Genomic DNA, 16,635 nt, shown 5'->3' with positions numbered 1-16,635 from the left:
TTCATATCACTTCTCAAGACATGGATTTGACCACTGGAGTTTTATGGATTAATTCTTTACTGCCTTAATTTTCTTTTTTTGAGCTTTAAAGTTTTGGACCCTGTTGACTTGAATTGTATGGACCTACAGAGATGATATATTCTCCTAAAAATCTTCCTTTGTTTTCAGCAGAAGACAGTCATACACATCTGGGATTGCATGTGGGTGAGTAAATGATGAGAGAAGTTTCATTTTTGGGTGAACCTCATTTCCTTTTTTTCTGTTAGATTTTTGGTTGAATGTGACTTGGATTTGTCAAGTAATTACAACACTGTACTGTACTGTGGGCTGAGCATCAAGCACATCATATCGCCTCTTGTTGATATAAACATCCAAATTATTATGATGTTGTACGAAATATGTTTTACCCCAGTGTGACATCATTCTATTCTTATTTAAGTGTATCCAACAGGGTGTCTCTTGCATTAATGTAACAGGAAATAATAGGATTGGCTTCGTTCACGGATAATGCGTCAGTTGATATACAGTATCTGTCGTAATGACGTGGGTGTCCACATGCTTAGTCCAGGAGAGGTTAAAGGATACAAACGCTGTTCAGTGCCGTTAACATGGCTATGCAAGGCTTTCAGATCCATTACTTACGCAGAATACACAGAGAGAGAAAGGGAGCTAGGGTTTAACTGTGACTCCCCATTTAATGTGGAAAATGAACTTGAAGTCTTTAATTAGTGCAATAAATAGTTCAGTAAAATTAGCAATTTGCTCTCCATTTTATTTCAGCCAGTCTAAGCAAAACACATATTAAAGAGTTCTCACTTGGGATTTTTCTTTCCAATGGGTGAATGATATAGAGTTAAAACTATAGGTAAATAAATTTCTCATATACACTTATAATGGCAGCTTAGCCTAAAGCTGTGAATAATCAACAGCATGCTATTAATGCTGCATGTGAGGTTGAAAATAACTTGGAATATTCCTTAAAGCCCAGAGTAGAGAATATTTATGAACTCTCCTGTCCAACAAGCTTAAGTTATCCTCATGTCCAGAGGCTGCTGTTTTTGTGGGCATCGAATAAGAGGGCTGATGCGCCACATTTGAGGAAGTGTTTTAACATATCTGAGGGGCCCATCATCATTATCAACATCAGCATTTAAGGGCATATCACTGCTGCAATAATTCCAATAGCACTTTCATCCCTGCATATGTTATCCTGATCATTTCATTAGTTTTGACACATTTGACACTCTTGGTTTATTTTCAGTCTATGAGTCATGAGCAGCAGCATTGTTCAGCCAATAAACCAGTGGAAGGATTGCACCACACCAGATCCAAAACAAATGAATGATCAATGACATGCATTTAATGTCATATGTTTTATTTGCACATTTCAATGATGATCATCTATAGTGGAATATTCATTTGTGAAAAAGATTCAAAAAGTGACAGTGTAAGGGTTATTTAAGCTATCTTTGTTAAATCATATGGGTCATTCTGCAAAATGGGTGCAATTTTTGTCCCTCATAAATGATATCCAAATGAATAGCTTATGCCAACTGTAGTTTACTAATATAGTAATTTTCCTAAACACATGAACAAAGTTTTGTTACTGTAATGCATGCAGATGAAGGCAGACATGGAGTGAGGATCTATTTGCAGGGTTTTATTTAGACACAGTGAAAACTAAACAGACGAAACTACAACAAAGGAAATACCTGCAATGGGGAAATAAACAAAAACACGGAAAACATAGAAAGGTTGAACAGGCAGGATAAACATAGAAAGAGCACGGAAACAGGTGTCCACAAACATCAACGATCAACAAGGGAATGGAGAACAAATAGGGTTTATATACACTGGAGACAAGATGATGACAAACTACAATCAGGTGAGCACAATGACACAGGGCTGGCAGTGATGAGGGCCGGGGATCATGGGAAGTGTAGTTTTGGACAAAGACAAGTGAAACCCAGGGCAGACAACAAGGGAATCTTGACAGTTACTTCATTTTATTTTTAAATGTTAGTTTTATTTTTTATTTTGTCATTAGGATGCTGTTTTTGGTAGGTCCCTGCCACTGTGTTTCCAACTGCTCCTTGCTGTATTAGCAAATATACACACATTAATTTGTCGTCTTTGTTATAACATATTATGTTACAAAATACAGTTTATTTTCAGTTTACTGTATAATGTTAATGTTAACATAACTTTTTTAAATTAGCAAATAAAAAAATATATTAGTATTATGTAGAAATGAACATTAATAAAGATGAATAAATACTTTTTATATATATATATATATATATATATATATATATATATATATGAGTGATACTGATGCATTTTAAATAATTGCAAAAAGCTTCATTGGCCAAACATTTTTACTTTATCACAAAAACCCAAATTTCACATTTTTTTGGCCCTGGCACAAAATGACCAGCTAACAACATTTCACTAATGATATCAGCAGCACCTGGGAAAGTGTCAACGAGTAGTAGTGAATTATAAGAGCAGACTGGATTGGATTATAAGAGCAGACTGATATAAAAGGAGGGATGAGGTGCTTCCAGTCATTGTGTTCTTGTTAGCAATGTTTACCTCTAAAGAAAGATGTGCAGCCATCATCGATTTGCATCAAAATGGCCTCACATGCAAGGAAATTGCTGCAAAGAATATTGCACCTGAAAGAACCATTTACTGGATCATCAAGAACTTCAAGGAGAGAGGTTCAACTGCAGTGAAGAACTCTTCAGGATGTCCCAGAGTGTCCAGCAAGCACCAGGCCTGTCTCCTCCTGTGGAGTCAGCTACGGAATCATGTCACCACCAGTGCAGAGCTTGCTCAATATTGGCAGCAGGTTGGTGTGAGTGCATCTGCACGCACAGTGAGGCAAAGACTTTTGGACAATGGCCAGGTGTCAAGAAGGGCAGCAAAGAAGCCACTTCTCTCCAAGAAAAACATCAAGGACAGATTGGACAGCAGAAGACTGGTGCAAAGTTATTTTTGCTGATTAAGCCCCCTTCTGACTGTTTAGGACATCTGGAAAATCGATAGTCCGGAGAAGAAAAGGTGAACGCTACCATGAGTCCTGTGTCATGCCAACAGTGAAGCATCCTGAGACCATCCATGTTTGGGGTTGCTTTTCATCCAAGGGAGTGGGCTCTCTCACAATTCTGCCCAAAAACACTGCCATGAATAAAGAATGGTATCAAAACGTCCTGCAAGAGCAACTTCTCCCAACGATCCAGGAGCAATTTGGTGATGATCTGTGCATTTTTCATCATGATGGAACACCATGTCACAAGGCAAGAGTAATAATGAAGTGGCTCGAAGATCATTACATTGAAATTTTGGATCCGTGGATCTTAATCCCATAGAGAACCTGTCGTCAATCCTCAAAAGTGAGTGGACAAGCAGAAGCCTACAAATTGTGATCAACTCCGAGCACTGATAAGGCAAGAATGGATCGCCATCGGTCAGGATTTGGCCCAGAAGCTGATATCCAACGTGACAGAGTGAATTGCAGAGGTTATGAAGAACAAGGGCCAAAACTGTAAATAATGACTCTTTGCATATATTGAATGTTTTTGCCAATAAAAGCCTTTAAAACGTATTAAACACTCATTAAACGCTTTGACTTGTTAACTGTTGGCCAATCATCTCGTTCTCATGTGACACGTTATGCCAGTCTTCTCACATGGTGTAAACTGATTGGTTCTCTGACTTGTAATCCGGTAGCCAATCAACTTGAGTAACATTTAAATGGCTCAGTTTTTAAGTTTGTTTCTTTTTTTACAAACCACCCAGCTCAAGGCAGAGGCCACACGTGGATAAGATTTAAATACAATTATTATTTATTTTTAAAGACAAAGTAACATAATCAACATATGTAATTAGAAAAATTCAATATAAAAGGAAAAAATAAAGAACAATACATCAGAAAAACCAAAGCAAACAAATCAAGCTGCTGGTAAGAGGAGGCATCACACTGGGGCGAAGTGCTTCTTTATAAGCCTGCTTAATCCAGGACTCATCAGGTAACTCACTGCACCTGGAAAAGAGATAACACCATTTTATAGACAAAATTAGCAGCCATAGCCGTAACACCTTCCCCTTAAAACAGAGTTTCCTCAATAGGGACTCTGTAACCTTGGATACCTACCAAAAAAAACACTTAAATTAAATGAGTAAATTATGTTGTGGATTTGTTCAATAAGGCAATTTATCCAATAAAAATATAAGGTTTTTGTACAGTCACCAGAGCACTCTCTCAACCAGCTGATACCAACACAGTCCTCTCTAACCACTCGCCAATCCACAGTCAGGGTTGGGAGGGTTGATTTGAAATGTATTCCACTACAGATTACAGAATACATGCTGTAAAATGTAATTTGTAATGTATTCTGTTAGATCACTCAAGGTCAGTAACGTATTCAAAATACTTTGGATTACTTCTTCTGCACTGGTAGATTTTTTTCACTTGTTTTGCAAGACAAAATACACATGTTAAAATGTGCCACGAAGCCGCCCCATTTCATTCCCTTTCTACAGTTCGCGTTCGGCGGCCAGGCATATCAGTACAAGGTCCTCCCCTTTGGCCTGTCCCTGTCCCCTCCTGTCTTCAAAGACCTTCTTCCTCAGGGAATGGGCGCCCTCTGGCATCCACGCCCAGACCTCTGGAACCTCCATGTCTGGCCCCTGGATGGGATGCAGAAGATCTGAGTGACCTACCACCTGCAGTCGTAGGCATGATCAACCAAGCCAGAGCTCCCTCCACTAGGCAACTTTACACACTGAAGTGGCGCTTGTTTCACGAATTGGTGTTCTTTCCAATCTGGAGACCTGCAGAGAGGCGCAGTTCGGTCAGTGCTCTCATTCCTGCAAGAGAGGCTGGAGGGGAGGCTGTCCCCCTCCACCTTGAAGGTGCATGTATCCTCTATCGCGGCCCACCTCGACGCAGTGGAAGGCAAGTCCTTGGGTAAGCACGACTTGATTATCAGGTCCCTTAGAGGCGCCAGAGGCTGAATCCTCCCCGGCCAAACCTGTTCCCCTCCTGGGATCTCTCAGTGGTCCTCTCGGGCCTTCAGAGACCCCCTTCGAGCCGCTTGACTCAGTTGAGCTCAAGGCCCTCTCCTTGAAGACGGCCCTCCTGATAGCACTAGCTTCCATTAAGATGGTTGGGGACCTGCAAGCGTTCTCGGTCAGTGACACATTCCTGGCGCTCGGTCCGGCACATATTCATGTTATCCTGAGACACAACTGGGCTACGTGCCCAAGGTTCCTTCGACCCCCTTCAGGGACCAGGTTGTGAACCTGCAAGCAAGCTGCCCCGGGAGGAGGCAGACCCAGCCTTCTCATTGCGGTGTCTGGTACGTGCTTTGCATAGCTATTTAGACCGCACGCAGAGCTCTAGATGTTCTGAGCAGCTCTTTGTCTGCTTCAGCGGAAGGCTGAAAGGGAATGCCGTCTCCAAACTGAGGCTGACCACTGGGTCATCGCCATTTCCTTGGCCTTCCAGACTCAGACCGTGCCTGCCCCCTTGCGGGTTCGAGCACACTAGACGAGAAGTTTGGCATCCTCGTGGGCACTGGCCAACGGCACCTCCCTAGCAGACATCTGCAGAGTAGTGGGCTGGGCAACACACAATACCTTTCGAGATTTTACAATCTCAGGGTTGAGTTGGTCTCGTCCCGTGTTTTGTTAGGTCCGAGCCGGTAGAACTCAGTAATGCGAAACAACTGACCGGGTGTTCCGCTTGCACCCAGCGCCCTTCACCAAGTTGATCCATTGCGCTTTCTCCCACCTTCCCTGACGCATTTCATAGCGTTAAGGTAGCCCCAGCCACTTCATACTCTATGCGAGAGACACAGAGAGAGAAAAGGCCGTGGCTGCTGGGCTTGCTACCATGCTAGTCATGTAGCACCTGTTCCCCCCTCAGGGGTGCTAGGAACCTAAGGTCTGTATATGATACCTTTTTCTGGGGGCATTGGGGAGGGTTAGGTGCAGCCGATACAGTTGCTTCTAGCACACAGCATTCAGTCAGTCAGGTTCGGGAATGATCTCTGTGGTCGTAGGCATGGACATAGTCTTGGTAATGACTTCTGTGGTTGTGAACACTGGTAGAGACTTGGAAACGTCCTCTGTGGTCATGCACATGGGCAGAGACTTGGAAACGGAAGCCTTTCTCCTCCTCCTCCGGGGGGCCGACGTAGGCAATGTGGGCTCTGGGACAGACAAGGTTGGCAACGCTGGCTCTGGGACGCATGATGCTTCCAGCTCGTTGGCCGTGGCAGGCGTGTGCATTGGCTTGTTGGCCGTGGCAGACGTTGGCATTGGCTCATTGGCCATGGTAGGCGTGTGCATTGGCTCCTTTGCTGTGGCAGGCAGGAGAACTGATAAGCTGTGAGGAAGGGTCTTCGTGACCCTATGAACCGACATCAGAAGTGGATAATTCAACTTGGAGCAAGGAGTCGCGGAAGGCTTGGCTGTGACATAGCATGGAGCAGACTCAGGTGTGACTGTGACATGGCTTGAAGCAGACTCAGGCGTGGCTGTGACATGGCGTGGAGCAGACTCCGGCATGGCTGTGACATGATGTAGAGCAGACTCAGGCGTGGCTGTGACATGGCGTGGAGCAGACTCAAGCATGACTGTGACATGGCTTGAAGCAGACTCAGGCGTGGCTGTGACATGGCGTGGAGCAGACTCCGGCATGACTGTGACATGATGTAGAGCAGACTCAGGCATGGAGCAGACTCAGGCGTGGCTGTGACATGGCGTGGAGCAGACTCAAGTATGGCTGTGACATGGTGTGGAGCAGACTCAGTCGTGGCTGTGACATGATGTGGAGCAGACTCAAGCGTGGCTGTGACATGGTGTGGAGCAGACTCAAGTGTGGCTGTGACATGGTGTGGAGTGTGGGAGGCTTGGACTGAGAGTGTCTAGTGTTAAACTCACGTATTCCTCCCAAGTGTAGCCTCCTGTCTCTGGCAAATCCCTCCACCTGTGAGCTAAGAACCTGATCCAATACAGGGATTTAAGGTGGGAATCTGCAAATCCAGATGACAGAGGCAAAACAGGGCAGAAAACAGTGAATCGTGACACCGGGCTTTTGTCATGGTTATGGAACGCTTTCCATTCTTTAATGCTTCCGTATAAACTGGAACCACTTTTGTAGCATAAGATCTAAAATATTCAGCAGCAAAACCATCTTCCCCAGAGCCTTGCCTCTAGGTAAGGCCTTAATTACCACGTCAAGCTCCTCCAAGGTTATCTCAGAATGAACATAATTTTTTTGCTCAGTTGTCAGTTTAGGAAGTTCTAATGGTTCCACAAATGTTCTAATATCTTTATTAGTAGACGAAGACGTGGAACTATAAAGATCAAGATAGAATTCTTTAAAAGCATTATTAATATCAATGGCCGAGGTAAATATTTCACCACCAGCAGATTTCAATGAGGGAATGGTAGAAAAAGTCTCTCTCTGTTTTATATATCTAGCCAAAAGCTTCCCTGCTTTGTCCCCGACTCAAAGTATGACTGTCTTGCCCTGAATAACCAAAACTCCACCTTCAAAGACAAAATAGTATTATATCTGTATTTCAATTGGGTCAATTCCCTGAGGCCATCAGACAACATTCAGCACTTCAGCTCTGCCTCTGCATTTTTTATATTTCCTTCCAACTTCATGAGTTCTCGTGCTTTGGATTTTTTGATGAGTGAGGCATACTGTATGATCCGACCCCTAAGAACTACCTTAAGTGCCTCCCAAGCCACACCCAAAGAGGATACTGAGGACCAGCTGGTCTACATATAAACATTGATTTCAGTCTTTAGCATTTGTTGGAAATCAGGATTTTGCAAAAGTGGTACATTAAAGTGCCAACTATATGATTTATTTTTCTCCATATGTGGCAACACCTCTAAACTCACCAGGGCGTGATGTGAGAATAAGATGTTTCCAATTGAGCAATCCACAACAGATGGAACGAGGGATTTAGATATAAAAAAAAAAATCTATTCTAGAATAGATTTTATGGACTTATGGAACAAATTTATAGTCCCTACTAGATGGGTTCAAAAGTCTCCAAATATCTGCAAGACCAATATTTTTACTCATCCTGTGAAGCGTCAATGTTGCTCTAGGGGACTTACACACTTTTGCTTTACTATGATCAAGGACTGAGTCCATCAAAATGTTAAAGTCTCCTCCCAATATTATATCATGAGGGGTGCCAGCGGCTTGCAACAAAAAAGCCCTGATCATCAGCATTAGGTGCATATTAGCTAAAACCAACCTATGCCCCTTAATTTCTGCTAAAACAATAATGACTCTTCCTAATTTATTTTTAATCTGTTTGAGATATTTGAATTGTAGATGTTTATTTATCAATATAATGACTCCCCTGCTCTTACTAGAGCCAGCACTAAAGAAAACACGTAACACCCCATATCTTCCCAAATTTTTCAGCTTCCTGTGGGGAAAGATGAGTTATTGAAGAAACACTATATCATATTTCTTATGCTTATGAAAATAAATAACCTTCCTTCTTTTTATGGGGTGCCCCAACCCATTCACGTTCCATGTGGAGAATGATTACCCACTCATATTAACATTTGACATTTTGATGTAATAGAAAAAGTGTGTGTCAAAACCAAGATTATACAGACCACATTCCCCATTAGTGCAATAATCAAACCCCGAACCGAACAAACAGAATAAAAAAAAGTGCACAGGACAGTGCCAACCGGCGTCAAACCCTCTAAACTCAAAAGGTCCATGTACATCTACAAGAGCCCCTGTGACAACTTTGCTCTCGGATTGCTCAATTTTGCCTTGCAAATTTCCAATGTCCCACAATAATACTCCACCAAACAAACTCCAGCCAACAGGAGGCATAAGCACAAAGAACGAACAGATTCATCCACAACTGTCCCAAAGCAGTGTTATTCCACAAATCAAACTCCAGCTGCCAGGCTGAACCAACACAAAAAGAAACAAAACAGGCGTCCCAGTTCCTCGGATGGTCAAGGGTCAAATTCACTCGGAGGCCGCATACATTTTTTTTTTTTTAAATACACCATGACTTACTCAGTCTGTCAACTTCATAAAAGACATACTTTGTGTGGACATGTAGATAATTTGCTGTCATCCATAGTGTCCATTATCAATCTGGCCGGGAACTTCAGTGTAAAAGATATCTTCTGTCAATGCAAAAGTTTCTTGAATTCTTTGAACTGATCCCTTTTCTCCCTTGTCGAATTCTTAAAGTCGGGGAACAAGAAAATAATGTGATTCTTCCAAAAAAGCTTTCCTTGATCTTTATCAGATGACCTCGGGCCTGTCTCCCTCAGCGAGCTGGGACTCTGTGAGCTCGCTTAATTTCCAGTTTATGGCCTGTAATGTCGAGCAGACTCGGCCATGAATTTCACCATATCAGTGCCTTCATTCTCAGGAATACCAACAATCCGTATGTTGTTACTTTGGCTCCTATTTTCCAAATCTTCCAGTTTTTCCAAAATGCCTTCCAGGTCTATTTTGGTCTTGAGTGGATTAGCGGATAATTCCCTCTCCGATGACTCCAGATAATCGATCAATTTCTCAACATCTGCCACTCTTGTAACCAACTCAGAGAATTTAGTTTCCATCGCCTTAATCGATTGACGTATTACAGCGAGATCCTCCAACTCAGCAACAACCTTGGTCGGCATCACCGACATGTTTGACAGTTGATGCTGAATTTCCCTGGCCTCGCCATTAAAAAAATAGAGTCCCCTGTCTGCAGGCCCGTCAGAGGTTTCCTCTTAAGCACGTAAGTGTCTTTTAATGTCTCCAGAGCCCAAGGATTTGCACACATCTGCCCCTTGCATGGCATCACGTGACCCCCCCAATCGAATAATTTTGAATCTTAATTTGTAACTCAATAAAAGCATCTTGCTGTCTCAAAAATAAAGTAGTACTCTCTTTAATGACATTTACGGTGATTTTCTCTTAAATGTGCAGTAAGCTTTATTATTATTATTATTATTATTATCACTTTTTTATGGAATGTATGGAGAAACTATTCCTATGTCCTGAAAAAGATATCGCTGTGATATCTCATCAGTCTCTGTGACAGCACTAGACTGTGCAAACAGCAAACAAAATGTTTCTGTGGTTGTGTCTTTCCCCCTGGTTGTGCCAACTTTCTAAAAAGGACTGAATAATAATGTCTGACAACACATAATATATAAAAAACACAATTGTGCTACTATGAAATATATACTGCTACAATACCTTTTCTCTCTCTCTCCCTCTTTCTTAATGCACTTTTCCTCTATCAACTTGACCTTGAATTAACTATATACAAGTTATTAGACTAAAACTTGACTTTATGATGTTTCCAGAAGGCTTTGATCTTTTACATTTTAAAACATAAAAAAGTTTGCTAGATTTACATTACTAAATAAGGCAAAAGCACATCTACGATCCAGTACTTCGTCATGCGCATTTTCTTCAGGGAGCCTTATCATTATGGAACACCTAAATTATCTCCTTGTTTGGGGCAATTATATGCTGCCAGGATAGGCCACAGAAAAGTGTAATATACTGAATAATAATATACTGTAACTCATAACACGTGCATGAATGGTTAAAACATGTCATCATTTTGCAAATAAACTGTTTCCATCACTTTAATTTTGAGAGTTTATTCGCATATCAAGAATTTCCATTCAGGATTCCAATTTCAAATGCACATAAAAATTGTTGGATGGAAACCCACTCTGAATTTTTTTATATATATATATATATATATATATGAGTGTCAATGCCCAGATCATAATCATCACCAACATTGTGTATTGGTGACTATAGATCTTATTCATGCTTTGACTTAATTTGAATGACAATGAGGCTGTGAGGAATACTGCCCTGCAAAAGCAAAAGACCTTAACTCACTAGAGTGTGAAACTGAGAAAAATGACTTTAAAGTTTCTGTTTTGTCCAGACAAAAGTATTATAGGTAGGACTCCCAAAATTTCACAACTAGTTGCTATACTGAAGAAATGTTTGTCATGCAAAGGCAAAAGGCCGTAACTGACATACAATCAATATTTACTTGCTGTTCACCATACTTACATCCATTATAAGAACACCTAACCATGGTCTAGTCATCATGGTATTTGTTTTAAATTATATAGAAGACCTTTGGTTGTTCCTATTTAGTGCTATAATGATCAGGATAGTGCGGCAACACTAACACAGTTAAACAGTATTACAGATGAGTTACTTTGCAGTACAGTATGTACAGTATGAATAAATACAATAAATATTTTCACAATAAAGATCATTTAATTATAATTTAATACAAAGGTATATGTATTTAAATGCAAGATATAGAGTAATAATTAATTAAACATTAGACCAATACATTAGAGACTGCTCATTCCAAGTTTTTTACTGCGCCCAAATAAAATCTTACTGAAAGCTAATTTTTTGAGATATCAACCTAAAATTTGGAACACAACTTGTCCATAGGTATATATGACAAAGCATTCTTGAAATACAACCATTTAAGTTTGGATAGTGATTTTCATGTCTATCGCGAAAAAAGGGGAGGGGTGACGGTTAAAGGGTTAAGGGCCACCAAACTGCTCAAGATGCTCAGTCAACGAACTCGACTTGGATTACTACTTTTTAATTCTGAGATAATATAGACAGAGTATACCGAAAAAAGTTGGAATTACTTTTACTATTTAGGTTAGCCTACTTTGTACGGACGTTAGCGATAACAAGCTGTAAAATCTGACGTGAACACCTGCAAGAAGGAAATATGGCTCAAACACGTATGGATTGTTGTGGATACAGCAGATGACGTGCATTGCTATGGATTATATCTTCTATGGATTATATCGGATTGCATGGAAAGGTAGGATGCCTCTGTATTTAATATTTGGTTTTCAGCATCTGATGTGAGGCGAGTGTCAGCATAAACGTTAGCGCTAATTTACGTGACACAGATTAAATTTAGCAAGCTCCAGGGCTGTCACTGACATTGACAGATCTGAACCATCGCCCTATCACATCGCTATCACAGAGTAATAATACAAACAAGCAGTCGGCAGTCTACACTTTATTTCAAAGATGTGTCGTGTGTATGTTACGCGGTTTGGTGACAATAAAAGAGCGGTAATCTTTGACAGTATGACAAAGCCAGAGTACAGTAACATCACAGCGGCACCGTAACATCTCTCTTGATGCCCGGCGAAACAAAGTCAGAACACCTTAAACTCAACTTCAGCGTGCCGGAACAAAGGCTAAGAGCCGTAACAACTGTTACGGCGTTCTGCTGTGGTTTCTCGTATGGTTTTGGATGTTACGGTTGTCATAGCCCTTTAATTTCTCGTTAAAACAATCAAATTGACTCATGATATTTATTCACATGATAAAGGAGGTCTTGAATACCCCAAAAATGACATTAACTCATTTTTGACCAAACATGATGTTACGGCGTTTTGCCTTTGTAGGGCAGAATAGACTTACCATCCCTTCAATAGGACAACACGATATAAAGCTGTATAAAGCTCCAAGATCACATCTGATTTTTATTTCAATTTTTCGTCCATGGAATGATCCAAAAACATTTTAAACTGCAGTACAGCCCATTGAATACACTGTACGTCTATCCCTCACAGCCTAGTTGTGATTCCAATTAAAAATCAAAGGTGGCGCTAGAGTGAATAAGGTCTGTAGTGGGTGCTGTGCAGTCTGATCTGTTTGGAAAGACAGTGTTACTTTTGGAAGTTTCGATTCCGTTTATTGTTTTTCTCTCCACAAATTCATGCCAAACTGAACTAGCAACAATGTAGCTTAACCTTTAACTTGCAACAGTGAAATCACACTAAACTTTCTGAGCGGATTGGCTCACTTTCACCTGTTTACGAACTTGTGTAGATGCAAAAAAAAAAAAAAAAAGAAAATCTTGGAATATTCAATGTGCTCTATGCACGGCGGTGCATGACGTATTTCCGGTGAAATTTAAGGATGCTTGATTACTTCCGCCGATCGTAGAGTGCTGCTATGCCGAGAACTGATGTGGGATTCTATACTCTTTGACTATACACTAAAGGAACATTAGTCACAAAACAGCAACCTCTCATTTTGTTTATGCTTTTTTTGCTATATTTTAAATAAAAATAAGAAATATATATATATATAATGGCATCTAAACGAATGAAAGTATCGTTTCAAAGACGGGAGGACAGCACCTCTAGCCACCACTGCTGTGTGCCGCAGTGTACAGCATCTGCCAAATTTAACACATTTCTCAGTTTCCACACGTTTCCTAAAGGCAAGGAAATACAGAAGATCTGGTTAGTTAATATAAGACGAGACCATTTTACAGTTACATACCAGTCAAGAGTGTGTAGCCGAAAAGAAGCTACTGATAATATGACATTCCCCTCTACTATGAAACAAGGAGTAATAACCCTAATCCCTAAACCAGATAAGGACCCCAAAATTTTAGATAACTTTAGACCCATTACCTTATTAAACACTGATTATAAAATTGTAGCTATTATTTATGCTAATAGATTGAAAAAATTCCTACATAAAATTATAAGTGACTCTCAATCTGGTTTCATGAAAGGAAGATCCATCCACAATAATATCCGTTTAGTGCTAGATATTTTAGATTATAGTAATGTTATAGATGATGATGGTTTTATTTTATTTCTTGACTTCTTTAAGGCATTTGATTCAATCGAACACCCATTTATTTACCACTGTTTAAGTTTATTTGGTTTTGGAGAGAAATTTATAAGCATTATAAAATCTCTTTACTGAAAATTCAAATAGTTCTATTTCCTTACCAGGAGGTACATCACCCAGATTCCCTATCAAACGTGGAGTTAAACAGGGTTGCCCCTTATCCCCATTTCTCTTTATAATGGCTACAGAGCTGCTTGCTATCCTTGTTAAAAATTCTAACATAGCTCCATTAGAGGCTTTTGGGCAACCAGTAATCATTAGCCAGTTAGCTGACGACACTACCATTTTTATGAAGCAGTTGTCAGAAATTCGAAAATTCTACAAATTATTCACACCTTTTCTAAAGCCTCTGGCTTAAAATTAAATCTGAACAAATGTGAGTTAATGCCAATTCATCAATGTCAATTAACTGAAGCCTACAATATCCCTATAAAATCCACAGTGAAATATTTAGGAATATATATCTCCAAAGACTCAATTGAACAAGAAAATATGAATCTGTGGAAAATTGTTGAGATATGCCAATCTAAACTTAATTTGTGGTTATTAAGAGATATCAGTCTATTGGGAAGAATATTTTTAACTAAAATGGATAGTTTATCTAGGTGCATTTATCCTGCATACTCATTGGCAATTCCAAACAAAGTGATTAAAAAAATTAATCAGATTAATTTTGATTATATCTGGAGAAAGAAAGTGCATTACATTAAAAGAGCAAAGTTGACTAAAGATTTCAAGGAGGGAGGTCTACAAGCCATTGACTTTGATTCCATAAATGGTACTCTGAAAATTAACTGGTTAAAAGCTTTTTTAAATAACAACAACCTTTGGTTTCATATTCCCAGAGAAATTTTTAAAAAATTGGGAGGGATAGAATTTTTACTTAGATGTGATTTCACTCCCCAACGTCTCCCTGTCAAACTATCCCAGTTTCACCAGCAAGTCTTGTTGTACTGGAAACTTTTATACAATCATAATTTTACGCCACATAAGACCCCAATATGGAATAATAGATATATCACAATAAGAAATAAATCACTATATAATAAGGACTGGATGGAGAAAGGTATCTGGTCGGTGCTTCATTTAGTCAATAGCAGAGGATGTTTTATTTCATATGAGAACTTTTGTCTTAAATATGATATTATCTGTAATCGGAAACACATTTGACTCTATAATCAAAGCCATCCCCAACTCTATTATACGTCTAATCAAAGGATTCCTTTCAACCTCTAATTCCACCACCCTGTGTCTCCCATCACTTTTAATTGGAGGTTACGATTTCAAAGAAACTACATTCTCAAACAAATCTATCAGAAATTTGTTTGATAATATTTTATTCCCTTTTGTAGGTTATAGAAATTTGATATCTCAGTTCTTCTCAAAAGAAACCATTTACAGGTTACTGAACTAATTATTTAAAATTCCCATTAACCCCCAAAGCCAAGGAAATCCATTTCAAAATGTTAAATGATGTTTATCCTTCCAGTGAATTAGTACGACAAAGATTTGGAATTGAAACTAGAAATTGTGTATTTTGTGATGAAGTAGAAACCACTGATCATTTATTTTTTCATTGTATGTATGTAGAGGCTTTATGGCTTGACATTCATGAGTGGCTCTTCCCAAAGGTTCCTCTTCTTTCAGATTTCTCTCAGAAGGACATTGTCTTTGGACTTGTTATGAACAGTTACAAAGATGATTTTCTGGTTAATGACATTATTATTTTTGGAAAATTTTATATACACAAATCGAAATATTTGAAAGTAAAACCCAGGTTTTCTGCATTTCACAATGCTTTTCTTTCTTACACAAAGGCCCTGCAAATGATGAAAAGTAAATATGCACAAAAACTTTTTGAAATAATTGAAGAATATGATTTAAAAAACAAACCCTAGCTTTTTATTTAAATGTTTTTTTTTTATTTTTTTATTTATTTTTTTTTTTTATTATTATTTTTTTTATTTTCTGTAATGCAATTTTGCACCTGATTTCATTGTTATATTGCAATGATATATGATTGTTGCCATGCTGTTTGTATATGCTATAGTGCAATAAAAAAAAAAAAAAAAAATAAATAAAAAAAAGTGTGTAGCCGACATTTCCAAAGTACAGACCTGATCGAGCCGCAAACGCCAACCGGACGCAGACGTCTGAAAAATGGAGCGGTCCCGGTGCTTTTTCAGTGGAACATCTTCAGTATTCCAGCCCCACGGACTGGAGTTTGGGAAAGGGTAGAGCGACCAAACATAGACACATTGCCTACTGAAGCCCCCTCTATGGATGTGGAATATTCGGACCACGACTACTGCTCCAGTGCTGAGCCTGCTGCCCTGGATTTGTTCCTGGACCACACTGAAGATCAAAGCGCGGAAATAGCGTGATTAGTCTGCTGCTGGCCGGAATGTAAAAATAATAGCACAATGTTAGCCATAACGTACTAGTTCAGGCTATCTGAATTTACCTTCATAATTGCAGAGATAAGATGAAACATAAAACTTGAAACCTTTCTCAAGCTTGCTCTGTGGCGTTGTACTGCACATTCGTACAATTCTTCGCACATCATTAATACAACATTTTGGCAACTCAAGCAAACAACGAGAAAATTTAGAGGACTCTGCCATAATCCCGTTTACCTCCGCTTTAAATCTCCCCAACCGGAAACGCAAGAGCATCTTTGCGTCAAACGCGGAAGTTATGCGTGCATATAGCCCATTACAGCCTGTTCTGAGGAGGAAGGGTTTGCTTGCATTGATAGTGCTTACAATAACTGCAATATCAATTATATTTGGGTTGTTACAGTGATATTTAAAATTGCAACACATGTTATTTAGCATTAACGATAATAACAAAGCACATAATTTGTATTTTTAGTGGGCCCTAGG

At 39.5% G+C, this 16,635-nt stretch overlaps 1 long non-coding RNA gene across 1 annotated transcript; it reads right to left on the bottom strand.

The window, feature by feature from the left end:
- Positions 1 to 3,738: 3,738 nt before the first annotated feature.
- Positions 3,739 to 16,524, bottom strand: LOC127639206 (uncharacterized). Its single transcript, XR_007969937.1, has 3 exons — positions 16,215 to 16,524; positions 15,868 to 16,105; positions 3,739 to 4,048 (listed from the first exon to the last, which is right to left on the bottom strand). It is a non-coding gene; the product is annotated as an uncharacterized LOC127639206 (long non-coding RNA).
- Between the last annotated feature and the right edge of the window lie 111 nt (positions 16,525 to 16,635).

Source organism: Xyrauchen texanus, chromosome 47 (genome assembly GCF_025860055.1).
Source record: "Xyrauchen texanus isolate HMW12.3.18 chromosome 47, RBS_HiC_50CHRs, whole genome shotgun sequence".
Classification (NCBI taxonomy): Eukaryota; Metazoa; Chordata; class Actinopteri; order Cypriniformes; family Catostomidae; genus Xyrauchen; species Xyrauchen texanus.
The sequence above is the reverse complement of the archived record's forward strand: the minus strand, read 5'-3'. Positions and strand labels throughout refer to the sequence as shown.